General features: G+C 46.7%; 1 protein-coding gene across 2 annotated transcripts in view; it reads left to right on the forward strand.

The window, feature by feature from the left end:
- Nucleotides 1-22,317, forward strand: part of TLL2 (tolloid like 2) — a 190,888-nt gene that overhangs the window by 62,921 nt on the left and 105,650 nt on the right. The gene's annotated exons all lie outside the window — the stretch shown is intronic.

Raw genomic sequence — 22,317 nt, forward strand, 5'->3', positions numbered from 1 at the left:
GTATGCTGGCTTGGGCGTCTGTGCTCAGAAGGTTCCGTGAAGGGCATGGGGGAGAAATCCTTGAGCTCAGAGACTTGGGAAAAGGGTTCCCCAATTTCTATACCCCAGTCTCCTAAACACAATTCTTCTCCTCATCAGGCCTGTGCACATTCCTGCTTTCCTCACATCCCCTTCTCCTGATGATGCTTCCCCCTCCACATTTCTTAATTTGCCATTTCTGCGGTGTGCATGTCTCAATGCGGCAGTTCCCCCAGCAAACCCTGCAGGAAGGCTGAAGTTGGACCGTCTCATACAGCTGATGATCAGTTCCAGACCCATCTCTCTCCTTGCATGGCCCTTATCGCTGTAGTCTCTAGGCGCCTGCTTTTCTAAAACGGGGGCACCTCGGCACTCCAGCACGAGCAGGGCTGTTTTCAGTCCTTACTGCTTGTGGGGAGCTCCGTGCTATTGTGAGAGAAAGGTCACTCCTGGGGGAATTCTGCACACAATATTTTAAAACTCTGCCAATTTTATTTGTCAAAATAATACTATATAATCATGCCAGTTTCAATTATTTTGGTAATTTATTAAAAAATACTGGTCAGCGAGTATGTCTGTAACAACACAGACACACACACACAAATTCTCCCAGGAGTAGAGAGTTAAAGAAACCCCTACGACAATCCAGTTCCTCCTTCTCTGCCCCCTTCTTCTCTCTCCCCCGCCCCTCGAGCCCAGCCAAGGCAGGGGCAGACACTCACCCTTCTTCCCCCTAGAGCCCAGCTTGGGGGGGAGGGTTTCAGACACTCCCCTCCCCCCAGAGCCCAGCCATGGGGCCCCCTCAGCTCAGACACTCACACCCCCTACCCCTCAGAGCCAAGCTGTGCCCCCCCCAGCCCACTCACACCCATTCCCCCCACAGCCCAAGAGTACTGAGTGGAGGAGACAGAACATGCCTACCCTCCCCTCCTCACACACTTCTGCCACCAACATACCTAGTTAGACTGTTAGGCAGGCACTTTGTACTGCAGCATAGCAGGAATAGCATCCATTTTGTCAATTTCTCCCAGTTAGTGTCCCTATCCTGGTTCTCCTTATTACTCAACACATTAATCGTAGGTTACGGATTGGTAGAAGAGCATTCCTGCTGTGAGGCATGACTGGAGGTTTGCCTGCAAAGCAAACCATTGTAAGTGGTGAACCTGGGCAGATGACAAGTAGATTTTAGAGGAGAAGGTGGGGGCTCTGTTTGCCACAATCCTATTTTTAAGCTGCTTGGACTAGATGCTGCTAGGGTATTAGTGGAACAAAGCAGATGTGGCACTTGGCTGTGCTAGTGTCCGGTTGGGGGCTTTTCTATTGATACTGTGCTGTTTGCATTTGATTTAAAAAAAAAAAGGGGGGGGGGGAATGTGACAATAGCCACTGCAGCGAGTGGATGCTGATCCTGGCCAGGTGACAGGGGTGTTGAGCTTCTGTCACCCTCATCTGTCATGTGACAGGGGTACTGGTCTGTTGTGACTTCCAACTCACGTCAAGTGGCTGGGGCCTGGTAATAAAGACCAGTCTTACACCAGCGCTGCTGTGTTCCATTGTTTATTACAAGGGGCAGGGCCAATGCACCATAGAGCACTCCAGGATTGGTGAATGGGGAGTGTGACATGACTCCATTGGTCCCACCCACCTCAACATTCATTAATCCCTGCATCCCCATTAGTGCAGATTAGTAAATCTTGTGAGTTTTCTAGTGGGTTTATTTTGTTTTGCTCCTGTGCTGAGCACATAGGAGCCTGTCTGTATCCGCCCCAGAGAGTTACAAATCTGACAGGCTGTGGGTTCTTTACAGTGGGTGAAGGGGCTGATTCTTTGTATTTTGGGCTTGCTCCTCCCTTGAGGGAATTGAAAGAGGGTGGTCCATTTGAGGAGGGTGAATGACTGTGAACTGGTGAGGGGGACTCTATTGGGGGAGAGTCCGGTTCTGGGCTTTTTCTTTCTAGTGGGAAGAATGTGACCTCTGTGCAGAAACAGCCCAAGATGTTTTATGAATGGGGCCCCTTGGATTATAACATTTCCAAGTTTCCTAAAACTGCTAATCGGATTAGTTGTCTCGAGGAGGAAGTACTTAATACATATATACAGACACCCGGCCTCTTCATATCAGAGAGCTGCAGCCCTGAACAAGCTACCAGGCCCTGCATTCTGCTGTCCCTGGAGTTCCTTCTCCCAGAAGATGTTTTTTGGCTGGGGGGAAAAATGTGCAATTGGTGATTGTTGGGCATATTTTATTTTCCTCTGCCCCGCTGTCAGGTGGTTGATGGGGACTGCAGTTTCCAAGTTCCTATCGATAGTGAAGTAGCTCTTTAATTAAAACATGATCTTTCTGATTATAGAGCCTCATAACAGTCATGTATCAGCTCTGCCTGACATGGATTGCAAGCTAGCCTGTGTCCACCACTCTTGAAGATTTACCATTCTAACCCCACCCCTTTAGATTCCAGAACAGAATGCTGCTGCCTGTCTTGTGTGTGTCAAGAGACACAGCCATATCACCCTCCACTGGGAAGGAAGGGTGGCCTAGTGCAGTGGTTTTCAGCTTGTGGGCTGCTTGCAGCCCAATCAGCACACAGTGTGGCCCATGTGACATACTCAGGGCCATGCAGGTAGTATATCTATTGTGTGCATGCAGCCCACATAACACACGCAGCTGTATAGGTGGCCCACAATGGTTGAGAACCACTGGCCTAGTGCATGTGACACTAGACTGGCCCCTCAGGCCACCGGCTTCCTGCACAACCATAAGCAAGTCACGTAATCTGTCCTGTGCCTCCATTCCCCATTTGCAGCATTGCCAGCCCCATGCATTCATAAGTCATGAGCCACAACTCCAAAAATGATGAGACTACCTTAAAAAACCATGAGATATCGTGACAGGGTTGGAGAGACCCCCCTCCAGTGCGGGGCGAGTGCGCCCCATGTCCCTTAGGGTGTAGGGGTGGGGCATATGTAACCTGCATCTATGCCTCCGTAGCCAGAGTCAATATACTCAATCCTGTTAGTAGGGCAATGAGGCCTAATGGCCAAAGTCAATAGATTTGCCCCAGTTGGCAGCACAGTAAGACCTAGCGGCCAGAATCCATAGATTCACCCCTCTTAGCAGGGCAGTAAGGCTGAGTGGCCCAAGTAAATGTATTTGCCCATGTTAGCAGGACAGTAAGGCCAAGTGGCCAAAGTCAATAGATTCGCCCCAGTCCATAGGGCAGTAAGGCCCAGTGGCCTCAGTTGGGGAAAGGGGCCAGCATGCACAAAAAGGGTGGGTGGTGGTGGCCTGGCTAGGGGGGCCCGGGCCCTCCGTCTCCACCAGGCTCCAGCCCAGGGCTCTGGTAGTGGCGGGAGTGTGCGCCAGTAAGTCAACAGGGGTTCCGACCAAAACACGCTGACTCAAAATTCCAGTTCACCACCTGGGCCACTATCTAATTCCCCTGGGCTGCTTCCTACCATGGTTCCCACTGGATGTCTGCTATCTCCAGGCTCCCTGGTCTGCGCTGTCCCTGGCGACTCTGGACTCTGTGGAGCCTCCGTGGGTACCCTGACACCTGCCTGGGTTGCGGCGTCTCTGGTTCCCATGGCCTCGGTCTTTGGCTGATCCTTGGCTGGAGCCTGCAGCTTGATTCCTTCCTCTCCGGTGGTCAGCCCCAATGGAGCTGAGCTGCTCCCTTTTACGCTAGTGCATTTGGAGCATGCTCAGTAGAGTTGAGGGGATGTGGCTTCCTCAGCCCAGAATGTAGGGTTAACCCTTCCCTGTCACTGATGTTAATAAAATGATAGTTTGGATTTATTTTGTCATCTGGTTTCTGAGTGAACACCCTTAGGGTGTTCTTGGGTCACTAATTGTGAGTTTTTCTCAGCAACCGCGAGAGTTAGGAGGTTACTTCTTAAGAATGAAATCTGAGATTCTCTTGCAATCTCTTGGCTCTAGCAGCTGGACTTTAAGAAATAAACCAAATATCATGAGGCTTATGGTAAAATCCTGAGAGCTGGCAACACTGCATCTGTAAAAGGAGGATAATGGTTCCCTACTTCTCTGGGATGTTGAGGGTAAAATCCATTAGGGAGAAGGCATTTTTGTACTCCAGTGAATGGCTCAGGGTATGTCTACACTAAGGAATAAGGTCGAATTTATAGAAGTCGTTTTTTTAGAAATCGGTTTTATATATTCGAGTGTGTGTGTCCCCACAGAAAATGCTCTAAGTGCATTAAGTGCATTAACTCGGCGGAGCGCTTCCACAGTACCGAGGCTAGAGTCGACTTCCGGAGCGTTGCACTGTGGGTAGCTATCCCACAGTTCCCGCAGTCTCCGCTGCCCATTGGAATTCTGGGTTGAGATCCCAATGCCTGATGGGGCTAAAACATTGTCGCGGGTGGTTCTGGGTACATATCGTCAGGCCCCCGTTCCCTCCCTCCGTCCGAGAAAGCAAGGGCAGACAATCATTTCGCGCCTTTTTTCCTGAGTTACCTGTGCAGACGCCATACCACGGCAAGCATGGAGCCCGCTCAGGTAACCGTCACCCTATGTCTCCTGGGTGCTGGCAGAGGCGGTACGGCATTGCTACACAGTAGCAGCAACCCCTTGCCTTGTGGCAGCAGACGGTACAGTATGACTGGTAGCCGTCATCGTCATGTCTGAGGTGCTCCTGGTCGCCTCTGTGAGGTCGATCAGGAGCGCCTGGGCAGACATGGGCGCAGGGACTAAATTTGGAGTGACTTGACCAGGTCATTCTCTTTAGTCCTGCAGTCAGTCCTATTGAACCGTCTTATGGTGAGCGGGCAGGCGATACGGACTGCTAGCAGTCGTATTGTACCATCTTATGCCAGGCAGGCAAGAGATGAAGATGGCTAGCAGTCGTACTGTACCATCTTCTGCCGAGCAGCCATGAGATGTGGATGGCATGCAGTCCTTCTGCACCGTCTGCTGCCAGCCAAAGATGTAAAAGATAGATGGAGTGGGTCAGAACAAGAAATAGACCAGATTTGTTTTGTACTCATTTGCCTCCTCCCCTGTCTAGGGGACTCATTCCTCTAGATCACACTGCAGTCACTCACAGAGAAGGTGCAGCGAGGTAAATCTAGCCATGTATCAATCAGAGGCCAGGCTAACCTCCTTGTTCCAATAAGAACGATAACTTAGGTGCACCATTTCTTATTGGAACCCTCCGTGCAGTCCTGCCTGAAATACTCCTTGATGTACAGGCACCCCCTTTGTTGATTTTAGCTCCCTGAAGCCAACCTTGTAAGCCGTGTCGTCAGTTGCCCCTCCCTCCGTCAGAGCAACGGCAGACAATCGTTCCGCGCCTTTTTTCTGTGCAGACGCCATACCAAGGCAAGCATGGAGGCCGCTCAGCTCACTTTGGCAATTAGGAGCACATTAAACACCACACGCATTATCCAGCAGTATATGCGGCACCAGAACCTGGCAACGCGATACCGGGCGAGGAGGCGACGTCAGCACGGTCACGTGAGTGATCAGGACATGGACACAGATTTCTCTGAAAGCATGGGCCCTGCCAATGCATGCATCATGGTGCTAATGGGGCAGGTTCATGCTGTGGAACGCCGATTCTGGGCTCGGGAAACAAGCACAGACTGGTGGGACCGCATAGTGTTGCAGGTCTGGGACGATTCCCAGTGGCTGCGAAACTTTCACATGCGTAAGGGCACTTTCATGGAACTTTGTGACTTGCTTTCCCCTGCCCTGAAGCGCATGAATACCAAGATGAGAGCAGCCCTCACAGTTGAGAAGTGAGTGGCGATAGCCCTGTGGAAGCTTGCAACGTCAGACAGCTACCGGTCAGTTGGGAATCAATTTGGAGTGGGCAAATCTACTGTGGGGGCTGCTGTGATGCAAGTAGCCCACGCAATCAAAGATCTGCTGATATCAAGGGTAGTGACCCTGGGAAATGTGCAGGTCATAGTGGATGGCTTTGCTGCAATGGGATTCCCTAACTGTGGTGGGGCTATAGACGGAATCCATATCCCTATCTTGGCACCGGAGCACCAAGCCGCCGAGTACATAAACCGCAAGGGGTACTTTTCGATAGTGCTGCAAGCTCTGGTGGATCACAAGGGACGTTTCACCAACATCAACGTGGGATGGCCGGGAAAGGTGCATGATGCTCGCATCTTCAGGAACTCTGGTCTGTTTCAAAAGCTGCAGGAAGGGACTTTATTCCCAGACCAGAAAATAACTGTTGGGGATGTTGAAATGCCTATATGTATCCTTGGGGACCCAGCCTACCCCTTAATGCCATGGCTCATGAAGCTGTACACAGGCAGCCTGGACAGTAGTCAGGAGCTGTTCAACTACAGGCTGAGCAAGTGCAGAATGGTGGTAGAATGTGCATTTGGACGTTTAAAGGCGCGCTGGCGCAGTTTACTGACTCGCTTAGACCTCAGCGAAACCAATATTCCCACTGTTATTACTGCTTGCTGTGTGCTCCACAATATCTGTGAGAGTAAGGGGGAGACGTTTATGGTGGGGTGGGAGGTTGAGGCAAATCGCCTGGCTGCTGGTTCGCGCAGCCAGACACCAGGGCGGTTAGAAGAGCACAGGAGGGCGCGGTACGCATCAGAGAAGCTTTGAAAACCAGTTTCATGACTGGCCAGGCTACGGTGTGAAAGTTCTGTTTGTTTCTCCTTGATGAAACCCCCCGCCCCTTGGTTCACTCTACTTCCCTGTAAGCTAACCACCCGCCCCTCCTCCCTTCAATCACCGCTTGCAGAGGCAATAAAGTCATTGTTGCTTCACATTCATGCATTCGTTATTCATTCATCACACAAATAGGGGGATGACTACCAAGGTAGCCCAGGAGGGGTGGTGGAGGAGGGAAGGAAAATGCCACACAGCACTTTAAAAGTTTACAACTTTAAAATTTATTGAATGACAGCCTTCTTTTTTTTGGGCAATCCTCTGTGGTGGAGTGACTGGTTGGCCGGAGGCCCCCCCACCGCGTTCTTGGGCGTCTGGGTGTGGAGGCTATGGAACTTGGGGAGGAGGGCAGTTGGTTACAGAGGGGCAGCAGTGGCAGTCTGTGCTCCAGCTGCCTTTGCTGCAGCTCAACCATACACTGGAGCATACTGGTTTGGTCCTGCAGCAGCCTCAGCATTGAATCCTGCCTCCTCTCATCACGCTGCCAGCACATTTGAGCTTCAGCCCTGTCTTCAGCCCGCCACTTACTCTCTTCAGCCCGCCACCTCTCCTCCCGGTCATTTTGTGCTTTCCTGCACTCTGACATTATTTGCCTCCACGCATTCGTCTGTGCTCTGTCAGTGTGGGAGGACAGCATGAGCTCGGAGAACATTTCATCGCGAGTGCGTTTTTTTTTTCTTTCTAAGCTTCACTAGCCTCTGGGAAGGAGAAGATCCTGTGATCATTGAAACACATGCAGCTGGTGGAGAAAAAAAAAGGGACAGCGGTATTTAAAAAGACACATTTTATAAAACAGTGGCTACACTCTTTCAGGGTAAACCTTGCTGTTAACATTACATACATAGCACATGTGCTTTCGTTACAAGGTCGCATTTTACCTCCTACCACCGCGTGACTACCCCCTCAACCTTCCCCCCTCCCTGTGGCCAACAGCGGGGAACATTTCTGTTTAGCCACAGGCAAACAGCCCAGCAGGAATGGGCTCCTCTGAGTGTCCCCTGAAGAAAAGCACTCTATTTCAACCAGGTGACCATGAATTAGATCTCACTCTCCTGAGGATAACACAGAGAGATAAAGAACGGATGTTGTTTGAATGCCAGCAAACATACACTGCAATGCTTTGTTCTACAGTGATTCCCGAGTACGTGTTACTGGCCTGGAGTGGTAAAGTGTCCTACCATGAAGGACGCAATAAGGCTGCCCTCCCCAGAAACCTTTTGCAAAGGCTTTAGGACTACATCTAGGAGAACCGCAAATGCCAGGGCAAAGTAATCCTTTCACATGCTTGCTTTTAAACCGTGTATAGTATTTTAAAAGGTACACTCACCAGAGGTCCCTTCTCCACCTGCTGGGTCCAGGAGGCAGCCTTGGGTGGGTTCGGGGGGTACTGGCTCCAGGTCTAGGGTGAGAAACAGTTCCTGGCTGTCGGGAAAACCGGTTTCTCCGCTTGCTTGCTGTGAGCTATCTACAACCTCCTCCTCATCATCATCTTCTTCGTCCCCAAAACCTGCTTCCGTATTGCCTCCATCTCCATTGAAGGAGTCAAACAACACGGCTGGGGTAGTGGTGGCTGAACCCCCTAAAATGGCATGCAGCTTATCATAGAAGCGGCATGTTTGGGGCTCTGACCCAGAGCGGCTGTTCGCCTCTCTGGTTTTCTGGTAGGCTTGCCTCAGCTCCTTCAGTTTCACGCGGCACTGCTTCGGGTCCCTGTTATGGCCTCTGTCCTTCATGCCCTGGGAGATTTTCACAAAGGTTTTGGCATTTCGAAAACTGGAACGGAGTTCTGATAGCACGGATTCCTCTCCCCAAACAGCGATCAGATCCCGTACCTCCCGTTCGGTCCATGCTGGAGCTCTTTTGCGATTCTGGGACTCCATCATGGTCACCTGTGCTGATGAGCTCTGCATGGTCACCTGCAGCTTGCCACGCTGGCCAAACAGGAAATGAGATTCAAAAGTTCGCGGTTCTTTTCCTGTCTATCTGGCCAGTGCATCTGAGATGAGAGTGCTGTCCAGAGCGGTCAGAATGGAGCACTCTGGGATAGCTCCCGGAGGCCAATACCATCGAATTGTTTCCACAGTACCCCAATTTCGAGCCGGCAACGTCGATTTAAGCGCTAATCCACTTGTCAGGGGTGGAGTAAGGAAATCGATTTTAAGAGCCCTTTAAGTCGAAATAAAGGGCTTCATTGTGTGGACGGGTGCAGGTTTAAATCGATTTAACGCTGCTAAATTCGACCTAAAGTCCTAGTGTAGACCAGGGCTCAGAATACAGTACAGTTCAGTGTTCCCATCTCTTAGTTTGAATAGCCTCCATTGTCTGTCAATACTGTGTCTCTCTCCTCTTTTTCATTCTCTATTCATCTAGCACTGGCTTTACACAAACTGCCTACTTTTGGTTCAAGAGCATTCTCCTCTGCAGCTGCCATCTTACATCTTCCAACTCTCTCCTCCACTTCTGATTTCCACTTAGAACTTCTCTTCTTGTCTGAATTTCTCTGTCATGACTGAACCCTTTAACGTAATCAGTCTTTAATTTAACACAGTGACTTGGCACAGTCCTGTAATTTATACCATATACCATCTGCTGCCCTGGATTACTTAAATCCTTTTGGGATATAGGGCCTTATCTGGCAACCTTAACTCACCGACATAGTCTTGTTTGTTTCAACAGAGCTATCTTTGTGAGGATTACTCACATGAGTAAGAGTTGTAGGTCTGAGCCCACAGCTTTGTATAATTTCACACAAGCTAAGTATTGTGTTCTTTTATTTATTAGTAAAAGTCAGACTTTCCAAACACCGCTGAGAAGGACGGCAGAAGCAAGGTGCCTGCTTCAAGCTAAACATCTTAGCCATGCATTTTGCCACAAACATTTTTAGGGGTCTACACGCTGACTTCTATCAGCCCAGCTTAAGTGTTTTAGAATGCAGAGCCTTGAGAATATTTGCCAACAGCAGAGATTAATTCTGTATCAAAGTGATGAAATACATTCTTGTAATAGGAATATCATGATCGGAAACCACCAATTAATTAGTTGATATCTTATCCAACCCGTGGAGACCGTTGCAGACTTCACTCCAACATCTGTTCCAAAGTGCTTTGTTTGGTCAAATCTTAAATGGCTCCTGTAGTGGGACTGTCGTATTCCAGTCTGCTGCATTTCACCATAAGATATTTTTCTTACTATTCAACCTCAGTTCTCTTGTTTTTTTGCATTGTGTGCATCTATTCTGAAGTGTAACTGTAAATTGCTATTTTGGAGTTGTGTGTTTATTCTGGCTGTGACTGCAGATCAAATCTGATCTATTTACATATGAAAATATTTTTTTCACCTCACTGCCATCTTGGAAACCTCATGTGGGCTTGCTGGGTACTTATTGTCTTCTACAGCTGAATTATTACTAATGGTCCTGCAGGCCTCTGTGTCGCCTGTCCAAGCCCATTGCCCTCAGTGAATTTTCACAGGTGTAACTGGCTAGAACTTAGTAGTGTCTTCTGTTAAGGATGAGCAAGAAGGATCCAGCTCCTTTCAGGTTGCCAACTTTCTACTCGCACAAAACCGTTACCCTGCCCCACCCCTCCTCTGAGGCCCCCCCCCCGCTCACTTAATCACCCCCTCCCTCTGTCACTTGCTCTCCCCACCCTCACTCACTTGCTCATTTTCACCCGGTTGGCTCAATGGGTTGGGGTATGGAAGGGGATGAGGGCTCCAGCTGGGGTTACAGGCTCCAGGGTGGGGCCAGAAATGAGGAGTTCAGGGTGCGGGAGGGGGCTCTGGGCTGAGTCAGTGGGTTGGGATGCGGGAGGGGGTGAGGGCTTCAGCTGGGGGTGCAGGTTCTGGGGTGGGGCCAGGGATGACATGTTTGGGTTGCAGGAAGGGGCTTTAGGCTGGGGGGTGGAGCTGAGGGGTTTGGAGTACGGGAGGGGTCTACAGGCTGAGGCAAGGGGTTGGGGTGTGGGAGGGGTTAAGGGCTCTGAACTGGGGGTGTGGGTTCCTGGGTGGGGCCAGAAATGTGGGTTCAGGGTGTGAGAGGGGACTGCAGGCAGGGGTTGGGTTGCGGGGGTGTGTGAAGGCTCCGGCTGGGGGTGCAGACTCTGGGGTGAGGCTGATGGGTTTGGGGTGCAGGAGGGTGTGCTGGGCTGGGATCAAGGGGTTCAGTGGCCGAGAGGGGAATAAGGGCTGGAGCAGGGGGTTGGCGCATGAGAAGGGGTTTGGGGTGCAGGCTCTGGGGGGTACTTCTTCAAGCAGTTCCCGGAAGCAACGGCATGTCCCCGCTCCGGCTCCTAAGCGGGCAGGCGGCTCTGTGTGCTGCCTCATCTGCAGGCCAATGGGAGCTGCTGAGCTGGTGCTTCGGGCAGGGGCAGCGTGTGGAGCCCCCGGCTGCCCCTACGTGTAGGAGCTGGAGGGGGGACAATCCACTGCTTCTAGGAGCTGCGTAGAGCCATGGCAGGCAGGGAGCCTGCCTTAGCCACACTGCGCTGTTGACGAGACTTTAAACCACGCTGGCCGGAGCCACCAGGGTCCCTTTTTGACCAGGTGTTCCGGTCGAAAACCGGACACCTGGCAACCCTAAGCTCCTTCTCCTAAAGTGGAATTGGGTCTGCAGGGGACATAGAGATAAAAAAAAGCAGTAATAACTAATTCAGTCTAAAGTGGGTGTATCTGACTGTGAAAACACACCAGAAACAGATCTGTTGAGTAGGTCGGTGCCATTTTTACATCCCAGTCCTGCTGCAGGATGCTAGCTCCTGTTGTAAAACTAAGTAAATAAGATTAGTTCTGGAAGCCCTCTGCTTTAGGAAATTCCCCCAGCTCTTTAATCAATTTGGTTGTCCTTATACGAACCCCTAGCATTTGTTGGCATCTTCCTTGAACTGAAGTGTCCAGAAGTGGGCCAAGTTCAAGGTGCAGTTTTGACTGTGCTCTATAGAGAGGCACTGTCGCTTTCTTCTTCCGTAGGGTGATGCCTCTTTATTTGCATTTAATGTGCTCTGGTGGGGTTTGCCACACTGTTGTCTCAGAACAGAGTTTTTGTCAGGCAGCAACTTCCCAGACACTGACAGGGAAGTGGTGTGTGTGTCTATATGTGCTGAGTGCAATGCAGGGCCAGGAGCCTAGAATATAGATCATTAAGCCCAGTTGGTGCATAGGACAGTTAGAGCTCAGGAGAACAATGTCAAAAGATGTGAGCTAGGCTTGTTTGGGTTCCTTTGTCATCGCTACAAATAAAGGTGTGTGAACTCCAGGTAAAATCCTGGGGAAGAGGAGGCAGTTTTTAGTTTTCACACAAGTTAGAAGATTCTAGTGAAGATAAGGACTTGTGCTAGGAGCTGTACATGCAAATGGAACCTCTTAGGTGCTACTGTAATGCAAATTATTACAATTAATAAGTGACTAAAATGCTTTAACGAATGAGGACTTTCTCCCCTTTGTGTTTAGTTGATTTAAGGGACTGCAGCTCTGTAATGTGATGAAGGCCCTCTATACAAGCTAAATCTGAAGGACTCTTGATTCTATGGTACACAGGTGTAGCAGATTGGAAATCCTGCTGAGAGTCTGTAAGACAGGTCATCCATCACATTGTTGAGTCATGCCTTTGCTTTCTCTAACAACTCTCATTATACCTTTGACCATATATATTTGAGCAAGGTTTGATGTGTGTCAGCAGGTGGGAGATGGTAGTTTTCTAGCTCTTTTTTTTAGTGTGCGGACAAATGTTCTGTGTTGGGAAGACGTGCTTCTTGGAGCCTCCGCTCCCACAGTCATATAATTACATGAAAATCTGAACTTTCATTTAAAAAAAGTAATTTTGCAGTCTTCAGGGTTGCAGAGAAAACCTTGAAAATGTGACCAAGTGCACCCTGAAGCATCAAATATCAAAAGGCACACAAAAAGAACCCCAGACTTTTTTTTTAAAAAAAACCCTCATGATTTTTAAACTAATCTAATGATTTTTGGGGGGGCGGGGGGGGGGGGAAGGGGCTGAGTCATAATTTTTGAATGCTTAGGGTTGGCAATTCTCTTAGCTAATATGATTGCTAGCAAGCACAATGGCTTATTGTAATGTGGACCAGACCTTTGTGAGCAATTTGCCTAGATTTATGTGGGGTCAAATTCTGAAGCCCTGTTTTATGCAGTAAAAACTCCCATCATCCTTTTGAGTTTTGCCTAAATCAGGATCCTCAGGATCTGGCCCCATAAAGTTTAATATACACTTATGCAAATCAGATATCCAGATAATTCTGTCAGGTGACTTTAAATTCAAGCCAAATAGAGGAATCCTACTCTGCTCACTCTTACTAACTTCCATAAAAGTTTTGTCAAAGAACTTCAAATATTTTTTAAAGGTTTACATGGATTTTTTTTTAAAGAAATCATTAAAACATTTATTTTTATACTAAATGTTTATTTTTAAAGAAAACCTGAGCCAGAGTCTTACAGATGCTCCTGTACTGTTAGAAACCCAAGTACCCCGCATCATGGTGGGAGGGAACCAGAAACTCTATAAACAGGAAGTGAAACTGACTAGAGTCTCTTCTCTGTCCAATCTGAGTGAAGGATGGAAAATAAAACAGCAGAAATGGTGAAATGTAACTTAGATTTTTAAATGCCTTTGTTTGAACCATCTGAGGTGTTAGCCACACAGGATGAACTATTTGTTTTTCTTTATCTTTTAAAGAATGTGTCCATTTAAATGTCTTATTCATTTTTTGGTTAATTTCCAAAGGCTTCCTTTAAATTCTCCAAAAGAGCTCAGGCAGTTGGGGTCTCTTAAATATAGAGGAGCTGCTTCTACAAAGATTGGGACCATTTTTTGTGATTTCTAGGAGAGGATAAAGCTCAGATAGAAAAAAACACTTCCATGATTGAGGGAAAGAGAGAGAGGCTCTCTCCCACATTCCGGCTTTGGTTCTGAGGGCTCAGAAGATGCAGGAATCTGGCTGCTCTGAAGCCAGATTTTGAGGGGCTTAATGCAGAGGTGGCAATTCTACGGCCTGCTGAAGCCAAGAATGCTTTTCAAGAACGTTTTAAATGGGGTTTCTCTGATATCGAGGGGGTTTTAGATTCCTAGCCTGTGAACCTTGACAAAGCCTGTAAGACTTGCACAAAGCAATGGGAGTGTCCTAGTGTTAATAAGCCTGCAAATAACGAGTTAGACTAATTCCTGGTGTAACTCGCAGTTGAAGTCAGTGCAGTTGGACTAGGGATGCATTTGCTCCATAGGTTTATCTACATTGATTATTAAGCTCTTTGGGGAAGGGAACTTTTGTTTCTGTCTGTATAGTGCCTAGCACAATACAAATAATTAATAATAATATTGAATTAAGAAAAAATTCAAAGTGCAGAACTTCACTTACCAGTCGGGAAGGGGGTGTTGCCAACTGCTGAAGGCAGCTGAGGCATAAAATTAATTAGACATCTTAAGATCCAATTATCTATAGCACCTATTCAGAATTCGCTAGAGAGATAGGGACCTGTTTTACATATTTACGGTAGATCCCGTCCAGCCTTATCATACTTTCGTTCTAGTCTATGCTGTGGATAGAACTTTGTTGACTATAAGCCATGCTTGGATACAGTTAACTAGCACAATAACAACTTTCCCCATTTAGCACATCCACCCATCAGTGGAACAACCATCTTGGCCTGTCTGAACCTACTAGGAAAATACAATACATTGCATGAGAGAGATGTATTATGGTAATACGTTAGTCTGTGTATATGCAAAGCTGCCTGTTGAAGTAAGGCTATGTATTAGTCTAGAAGATGCAAACAATAAACAGGCACTCACGCAAGCTCTGAAGTGCGTGTGCATTTGAACGTACTGATGAATCTCACGCCCACCACGAACACATTTCAAGCTGGTAGCATTGTGTTTTGAGTTCTGTTTTAGTTCTGCAACAAACCACATTGAATTCCATTCATCAAAGCTTTAATCTTCTGAATACTTTTTTTCCTTGTCCTTCCATCCACAAAAATAAACCCTGATATTTATCCAGAAAAATTATGACTAGTTTTTGGTACCGATTTTCAGCTGTTTTTGTTGTAATAAACACCAATAAATTCCTGGGAAAAATTAAATAAAATAAAAACTGAAAACGAAGGGCCCTGACTATAATTATAACCTGGTTATAGCCTTGAAGTTGGGTTATAGCTAGGGTAACCGCATAGCAAGTGTGAAAAATCCGGACACTTTTTTTTTTCGGGCACGGGGGGATAGTTGCGTATATAAGGCAAAGCCCCTAATATTGGGACGTCTGGTCACCCTAGTTACAGCCCCTCTCGCTGGCAGGGTCAAAACACTTAAGGAATCATGGATTGGATATATTGTGTGTAAGGCTGAGAGTCCATCACAGAGGTCACGGATTCCATGATTTTACATGATCTCTGTGACTTTAGCTTTGAGTGGTTGGGCTCTAGGCTTCCGGGATCTATTGTCTATTGCCCGTGTCCTGTCCCTGACTTTCAATAAAAATACCCATGACAAAATCTTAGTCTTAATTGTATGTAGACACACTTTGTGTATGGTGTCACTAGGATACAGACTCCGTGTAGATCTCTGTTTGACGAGTGATAGGTATAGCTGGGTGCATCTCTGAAACGTCTGTCTCTGAAGAGAAAGATATATACATGATGCTTCTCTGTTCATTACTTGAAAAAGCTTTTCCTTTTAAATGTGGTTGGAGCTCTACTGTTAGAGCATGTGCCACGGCTATCTGATTATGTTACTATTTCAGTTTATGGAAGAAAAGGAGGACTTGTGGCACCTTAGAGACTAACCAATTTATTTGAGCATAAGCTTTCGTGAGCTACAGCTCACTTCATAGGATGCATACTGTGGAAAGTGTAGAAGATCTTTTTATACACACAAAGCATGAAAAAATACCTCCCCCCACCCCACTCTCCTGCTGGTAATAGCTTATCTAAAGTGATCACTCTCCTTACAATGTGTATGATAATCAAGTTGGGCTATTACCAGCAGGAGGGTGGGGTGGGGGGAGGTATTTTTTCATGCTTTGTGTGTGTAAAAAGATCTTCTACACTTTCCACAGTATGCATCCTATGAAGTGAGCTGTAGCTCACGAAAGCTTATGCTCAAATAAATTGGTTAGTCTCTAAGGTGCCACAAGTACTCCTTTTCTTTTCTTTTTGCGAATACAGACTAACACGGCTGTTACTCTGAAACCCGTTTATGAAAGTTAACTGTTAAATGGTACATTAGCTAGAATACTAACAGTATGAATTTTCTTGTAAGGCGTATCAGCAGAGTACAACTTATGCTCAGTAACATATTTATTCTGTAAGGCAACACTTAGTTCACGGTTGGGCTAAAGCAGCAAAATTAATGTGAGTTTTCCAGTGTTCTGCCTGCGCTAGCTCGAAGAGTCCCACTCAACAGGGCTTCCAGTGCTTGGTGTCAGAAGATGTTACATAGTCGATTAGGTCTCATCTTTAGGCAATACTCCCTGATAGTGTAAGATTCCCTTTGTTCAGTGTCATCCTGGTGTTCCTAGTTCCTAGTCCAGAGTTCCACAAAACATCTGTAACACAAAAAAAGGACTTTTGGTTGCCTGAGATTCCAAAAGAAAAGGACTGATTTATGGATTTGGAGACGAGCCTGTGAAACTCAGTGGCGCTGATGGTTTCAAACCAGCCCTAAAACTCAAAGCTCGTTTTTCACACCACTCTTGTATGCACCTCTGGCCTTGAGTCTTGGTTGTAGCCATGCTTTGCTCAGGAATAGATGGAGGGGTGCGGGGACAGTGGAGCAGAAGGTGGCTTTGTGACCTCTGGTTTCTCGGCTGGCTGAGGACCAATCCAGCCTTCACAATTCAAGCTTACAGGAACGGCAGATGCAAAGTGCCTGAGTAGATGGCAATGATCATTTAGCTGCACCAAATGCTTTTCCATGACCAGTCCCAATTTTTACCTTTTTGTTTCTATTCAGTCAGGGTTTTTTCCAGAGCAGACAACATGGAATGAATTTCCCATAGTACTGTAGTTCACTAATAAAAGGAAAACTCCCTGCTCAGTAAATATTGGTAGATGACTAGCAGGCACATGAATCCCCACATCACCCACTTAGTTCTACCAAGCATGTTACTGGACCAAGGAATTCCTTTTCCTGCAAACAGAGTCCAGTGTCATTTCGACTTGTGTCCTTTCGTCACTCCTCTTAACTAAAGAGGAAAGTCACATTGTGTATCAGATTGTATTCAGGTGCCTGGACTTTTCTAGGGAACCTGGAAAGAGTATCTATACCGGTATGCAATTGATAGGAAGATCAGTGCTGCTGCCTGGCAGCTGCTACTTAAGGTCCCGTCCCCCCCCTCCGGCACTAGAGTTCTTGAATTGTGAGTAAAGGTGTAGGGAGAAATGTAAGGTAAGAAAGACCTCTGCATGTGTGCATGGAATTTCATCACTCCAGAGCTCTGTATTGACAGTCTCCCTCCACCTATGCACAATTGCTTTGTATTTGCCCTTGTGCATGGTGCGTGCGCCACTGATTTCTCACTGCAATCCATCCATGTAAAATCAGAGGCTTTATCCCAACAAGAAGTGGTGTCACAGTTAAAAATGTCCACCTTATTTCCAATCTGAATTGGTCTAGCTTCAACTTCCAGCCACTGGATCTTGTTAGACCTTTCTCTGCTAGTACCCAAGTAGATACTTATAGACTGGTTTCAGAGGAACAGCCGTGTTAGTCTGTATTCGCAAAAAGAAAAGGAGTACTTGTGGCACCTTAGAGACTAACCAATTTATTTGAGCATGAGCTTTCGTGAGCCACAGCTCACTTCATCAGATGTGTACCGTGGAAACTGCAGCAGACTTTATATACACACAGAGAATATGAAACAATACCTCCTCCCACCCCACTGTCCTGCTGGTAATAGCTTATCTAAAGCTAGATAAGCTTTAGATAAGCTTTAGATAAGCTATTACCAGCAGGACAGTGGGGTGGGAGGAGGTATTGTTTCATATTCTCTGTGTGTATATAAAGTCTGCTGCAGTTTCCACGGTACACATCTGATGAAGTGAGCTGTGGCTCACGAAAGCTCATGCTCAAATAAATTGGTTAGTCTCTAAGGTGCCACAAGTACTCCTTTTCTTTTTACTTATAGACTGTAATCAAATCACCCCTTAGCCTTCTCTTGGTTAGACTCAAGGAGTTCTGTCTATTTAGCTTATCACTATCAGGCATATTTCCCAATCCTTTAATCATACTTGTGGCTTTTTTTCTGAACCCTCTCCTATTTATCAACATGCTTCTTGAATTGTGGGCAACAGAATTGGACATATCATTTCGGGGCACTGGGTGATTGACATTATCTTGTGCGTGTGTATGTAGGGGGCAGGGGAGGGAATGAATGTTTAATTCTCTTTACTCCTTAACCATAGTCTTGCAGTCTGTTTTATTACAGCTTTCATGGGCAATTCTAGATTTGCTCCCAGCATGAAGGTATTGTCCACATAGCATTTGAACCCTGTTGATGTTGGTTTCCTGACACTTTTCATTACAGGATCCAGTTTTCAATTGCTTATAACTTTGGCAGATTTGAACCATTGGGGCAGATATTTTCCATTCTGGCTGTCTTCCTCGGCTGAATTTATTTGTAAAGTTTCAGCTGAAGCAGTTCAGCCATTTCCGAGATTGAGATTTGTGAAAAATGTTGTTTTGCCGACATTAAAAGAAACATTCTTGCAGCCTGTTCATTGGGAAGGTCTCACGCTTTTTTAGCAAGGGCTTGATAATTTTGGCAGGGGGGTTGCCCTTGCTACTTGCCTCTGGCAACTCATAAGAAGCACCGCCCAAGTCTAGCAAAGGTATAGGTCTGAAAAAAATCTGTTTTCACATGCTGAGTAAAGCCTTGTTCAAGTTTGGCAGCTAAATTCTCCAAAGATTCAGTATGAACTGAGCGTGCTCAAGCACAAGTTTGCAGGGTCCAAGCCTGACTTGCCTAGTAATTACTGCTCCTAATTGCTAGGGGACGCTGCGGTGGCTGACACTGAAATTGCGAGCGTGGAGATGGTCTCTCAGGTTATCTCAATGCCCCCTTGCTCGCACTCAGGCAGCAGGTAGGAGAAGGAAACAACTGGAATGTAGAGGGCTGAAAACTGAAGGGAAAGGGTGTGGGAGCAGCAGGGTCTATAATGACTAGAAAATGCTCCCTTCCTCCGAGCCTGGAATGGAGCCCAAGTGTTCTGAGTCTCTCAATTCCTCTGCTGTCGGTAGGTGGTTGTGAAACCCACTCCAAAGTATGCGTCATCCCGCTCTAGTGCCTAGTCCACGCAGATAGCCACCTCCTCCTTCTACCAGTTACTCAGCTCTGGTAGTAGAAGACCGTGCTTTGGTCTAAAGCAGTGGTTCTCAACCTATTTATCGTTGTGTTTATCAATGTTATGCGGGCCAATCCAGTACTGTGTGTATGGCCCTGAGGATGTCACATGGGCTGCGGGCCACAGGTTGAGAGCCACTGGTCTAAAGGTTGCACCCCTACAGTTGTCCCAAGTATGGGGTCAATATGGTTCTATATAATATAATTTGTTTTTTTAAGGTTTCTTTTCCCAAATCTTGCCTCAGAAAAACCCCAACTACATTAAAAGAACATTAAGGTTTCAAGGTCAAGCACTCCAATGTTAGGCAATGCCAGAATTCAGGTTACCTTTGCAACCTTATTTTGGCCCCCATGTGCTTATGCGTCATGATAATCTCTATTTACATGATCACACTTTATTTTCCCATGGGATCTGTGTCATTCAGTGAATCATAGAATCACAGAACCATAGGGTTTAGAAGGGACCGCAAGGGTTATCTAGTCTAGATGCGGGATTTGTTGTGTCTAAACCATCCAAGACAGATGGCTACCCAACCTCCTTTTGAAAACCTCCAGTGAAGGAGCTTCCACGTCTTCCCTAGACAGTCTGTTCCACTGGCCTACTGTTCTGACAGTTAGGAAGTTTTTTCCTGAATCAATGGATGGTTATTGATTGAAATGGATGAAAATAAATATGAATATGTGTACCACACAGCCTGCACTGAATGTAAAATTATTCATTTCCTTCTGTATATTTGTGTCTCTCTCTAGCGTATAAGTGGCTCACCACATGCTGAGGTAGAGGAATTAAGACCATAATTGTCAGAAGTGTCCATTAAGGTTGGGTGCCAAACTTGAGACATCTAGGGCCTGATTGTTTGTTAGTTGTACTTGTGAGTGTTCGGCACTGCTGTAGATCAGAGGCCAGATACCTCATGGTGGGCACCCTGAAAATAAGGAGTTCATAATTAGTGGTCAACGTGAACATTTTGGTGTAAGTGACTTGGTGGCAGAAGTGGGGGTAGAATTCAATTCTCCCTGGTGGTATTCAGGTTCTTTAATGATGCAGCAGCTATCCTTCCCCTTCCTGCGGTCCCCTGCTTCATTTGCTACATGCCTTCCAACTTGTGCAACAAATGAGGCATGGCTGGCATGGAGTGGCGGTCGTCCTACAGACATCCTTCACTACATTACCCACCTTCCTCCCCAGAGCATCCTCTGCACTGAATGAGGCAGGGGTCTTGTGGAAAAACTGCGTGATCAGGATAGCGTGTTATCCCGGAGTAATATTATCAGCTGCGTTCCAGTTGTTTAGCCTGTGTGAGGTGTAATGTGAGCATTTTTCCTCCTACTTTAAAAAAAAATCCTGAGGAAAGTGATATTGATCTCCATGTAAACAAAGCTTATTTATTGCTTTATGGTCCCCACAAATTCAGACCCACCATCTGCACAAGAGGTGCAGTGCACTCCCTGTTGGGAACAAGAGGAGATAATCTCTCTGTCTTATTGGAGCCTGCTTCCAGTTTGCAGCATCCCTTCGGCCTTGATCCTTTTCTGGAGGAGTCGATAGGACTTTGCCAGGCTACGCAATCTCCCTATACAACAAGTGAAGAAGCAGCTTCTGATGACTGTAGGCAGCAGCGGGCAGCAGAGATATTGCTTTGCCTGCGGCACCAGGCCTGATTTTCGTTTGAATCAGGCTTTTCTGGCATTCTGGTTTGCACCAAAATCAGTCTGGTTGTGGCCACTGATGCCTAGAACCTTCCCTGAGGTTTATGAATTGGGGGGATGCGGCGTTCCAAAGCCAGTACACTGCAGAACAATGGATTCTGTGGAGGGTTGCTCTGTCCGGGCCCAGCTTCTAGTAAGCCTCCTGTCTGGGCACCAGCTCCACAAGCTGTCATAATTGTGCTCCATCTGGCAGTGGCCCGAAGTGATGTAGCCCTGGCATTTTCTCTATTTGCCCTTTCCTCTGCTTTCACAACTGCAGCTGGTGAAAGTCAAGTTAAGGCCCGTCAGTTTCATAGCCAGTGGTATGCCAGGGAGCGACGTGGCAGCCTTTGAGTGTCCAAATGCGAGGGATCAGGTCCTGGTAGAGTGAGCTGGTCTTTCAGCATGAGACCGAGTGAGACTCAAACTCACTATCTTCAGGATTGTAGTTGAGCATCTTAACCGCTCAGCCACTGCACCCTGTGTAGCTGGTGATATGCACCAATAAAGCTTGTTCTAGAAACACGGTGTCACTGTGAGCTTGCTCCCTCATTTTTGCCAGTCTGTCAATACTAGGTTTTTTTCCTCCCCGTTGCCGTCAAAAATATGTTGTTACATTTTGCTTTAGCAGTTTCACAAGCTCTGTGATACTGCTTCAGTTAAGCCCGAAAGCTCTTTGCATTGAAATGAAAATCCTTCAGTACTCCAAACCCAGACATTTCAACATTTCTTTGTGGAAATTTACTGGTGTTTCTCTTATGGATCCAATCCACTGATTCTCTTGGGAATAAAATAGGGAAAAAAAAATTCGGACTCATTCTTGTCAATGATTCCCAGCTGCATATTATGGATTAGTCTGCTTGGATTTTCTTCATGAGCAGTTATCTTCCTTTACACACACAAAGAAGATTCCAAAGAGTATACAGGGCAATACAACAGTTTAAGCATCATAAAAGCAGCACTCTTTTGTACATCTTCTTATATAGAACAGCTGTCTTCAGACTTGGGCCCAGATGCAAGCAGGAATAGTGGTTGCAAAAATGCGTCTTCCCAGACTTTTCTTCTACAAACACTTCAAGTCCAAATTCTCCGTTCAGTTGCACAGATGAAACTGAGCACAGTTTGATTCCTGATGTTCTCATTTACCCAGGCCCAATGGGCCAAAAACTAACACACACTTTAGGAGTGGTCTATGCACTGCACAGAGCCCTTGTAGAACATCTGATTCTTGTCCACCGCTGTCTTGCTGTTGGCCATCCTTAATTAACTTCTTGCTTGTTCTAGACTGCAGTTGGTGTAGGAAGGGTGTGTCCCTTTTATTGAAGCCAAGAAAGACTGAACACGGTCTGTTGTGCTTGAATGGAGTTTGTTAAATAGCTTTATATTAATTAGCTGTCATGCACAGAACACTTTTCAAATGTACTTAAGGGGATCGGCGTATCCATTTGGAAAGTACATTGGAAGTTAAATCCATTATACTAACTGTAATATTAGACTCTGCTTAGCCAGTAGTTTTGAAATTGCCTAAATCCAGCATCAGTTTTGGAGCTGGGAAAATGCCTCATTTCTTTGAATACTTGTTCAAATAATAAATCTGAATTT

The sequence above is a fragment of the Caretta caretta genome, chromosome 7 (genome assembly GCF_965140235.1).
Source record: "Caretta caretta isolate rCarCar2 chromosome 7, rCarCar1.hap1, whole genome shotgun sequence".
Taxonomy (NCBI): Eukaryota; Metazoa; Chordata; order Testudines; family Cheloniidae; genus Caretta; species Caretta caretta.